This window comes from Ictalurus punctatus, chromosome 17 (genome assembly GCF_001660625.3).
Source record: "Ictalurus punctatus breed USDA103 chromosome 17, Coco_2.0, whole genome shotgun sequence".
NCBI classification, from domain to species: Eukaryota; Metazoa; Chordata; class Actinopteri; order Siluriformes; family Ictaluridae; genus Ictalurus; species Ictalurus punctatus.
This window is the reverse complement of record NC_030432.2, coordinates 13,390,746-13,392,838: the sequence shown is the minus strand read 5'-3', so window position 1 is coordinate 13,392,838 and position 2,093 is coordinate 13,390,746.

The following is a 2,093-nucleotide window of genomic DNA, read 5'->3' as shown; positions in this document are numbered from 1 at the left end:
ATAGCACTTTTATCCAAAGACACTTCAGCATGTGGAGTCACATGGGCCGAGAATCAAACCACCAACCCTACGATTAGTGGACAAGCCACCCTACCACCTGAGCCACAGCCACCCCATGGTAACTATGTCTTCCACAGAGTTCCACTTTCAAATCATCAGTCCCCAGTCTCTTTCTAATGGTGGAATCATGAATGCTGATCCCATCTGAGGTCACTTTTTGTTACTTCCTTTATGAGTTGTCAGTGTGCTCTTGGAGGAATTTTAGTAGGCTTATGAAAGAATTCACCACTGTTCCAATTTGGCTCTCACTGTAGTTCACTAGCATCCCAGAGCCTTAGGAATGGCTTTGTAACATTTTCAGAATTATATATTTCAATAACTTTCTCTCCCATTTCTTCTGGATTAAAAAAAAAATCACAGCACAGTTCGCTGCTTGTTGAGCTTACTTCACATTGCTGTAAATGTTCTATTTAAGAGATGTTTAGATTCAACATGGCTAGCAGTAATCTTGCCTGCATGTGTCTAGTCTAACTGAACCTAATTATTCTATTATTAACTGAACCTAGTTTATTGAGTAATTTAAGTGTTAAGGGAGGGCAACTGCTTTTTCAGACAGGACCAGGTGGCAATGATCTCTTAGATTTTCCTCTATTAAATTTTGTTTAACAGTTCTAAAACAATTAAATGTGACACCAAGTAGAAGTTCGGAGTTCAAGAATTCCACAAACACAGGAACAGTCTGACACCTGAGCCCATAAAAATCCATATTGGATCAGAATGGGGCATCTTGGCAAGGTCTCCTTGCAAAGAGATCTCAACAGGACCCTTTGGATAAAATAAAAATTATATAAATACATTTAAGTAGACACCCTGTCCAGGGTGTACCCTGCCTTGTGCCCGATGCTCCCTGGGATAGGCTCCAGGTTTCCCCGTGACCCTGAAGAAGGAGTAAGTGGTAGAAGATGGATGGATGGATGGACATTTAAGTAGACTGAATAATAGGATGTTATATACTGTGTATTTTTATGTACAACAGTTAGTTCTAGTCTACTAACGTGATTGGACAAGCAGTGTTCCAAGAGTGCTGAAACGTGGAGGTGTTTCTGAGCCCATGCAGCGATTTCCATTACAGAATCATGCCTGTTTTTAATGCAGTGCCGCCTCAATACAAATTTAGTAAAACTTACTTTTCCAGCCATTTGTTGCCCTGTCCCAACTTTTTTGAGACGTGTTGCAGCCATCAAATTCAAAATGACCTTATTTATTTCTTAAAATGGTGCATTTCCTCAGTTTAAACAATTTGATATGTTTTCTATGTTCTATTGTGAATAACATAAGGGTTTATGAGATTTGCAAATCATTACATTCTGTTTTTATTTACATTTTACACAGCATCCCAACTTTTTTAGAATTGGGGTTGTAGTTCCAGGACATTTTATTTATTTTTCAGGTGTTTCCATGACCTAGATTATAAATGCCCAGCAAATTTCCCCAGGACATGTTGGATCCCTGACATATGTGATCAGTAGAGATCTGTGACATCTTCATATGCTCCAGATTTTGAACAGTACAGTGAGGAAAGTAGGAATGATCTACCACTCCTGGCAGCAAAATAAAACTATACCTTCAGCTTATAGTTACACTGTTCCACTACAAATCAGTGCATTACCTTCGTGGATGAAAGGCCTTCACAGCAGAATTTCCTTTCTGCACCAGACTACTCCTTCACCCTTTAGTCTGATCATCCCTAACACATGCAGCAAAACAAAAATAATACAAATCATCATGATTATACTCTTGTAGATGGTAGATGGCTTCTATTGTTCTGCAGCACACATTTATGCCAGAAGGCTTCGTTGTAAACTTTAAAACAGGTCCGAATGAATGATTTACAGCTTTCCACTGAATGTTTTATGGAAAGATGCTCAATCCACCAACCCTGGTACATATGCCTTACTTTTATACGCTGTTCCATATTAATTAGCAGTGATTGTTTCATCATTGGAGCATTATCCAATTCATCACATTGCTACATCTGGCTTTAATGAGAAGAATTATTCCAATGAAATGAGATAACAAATGACGTCCAGTAA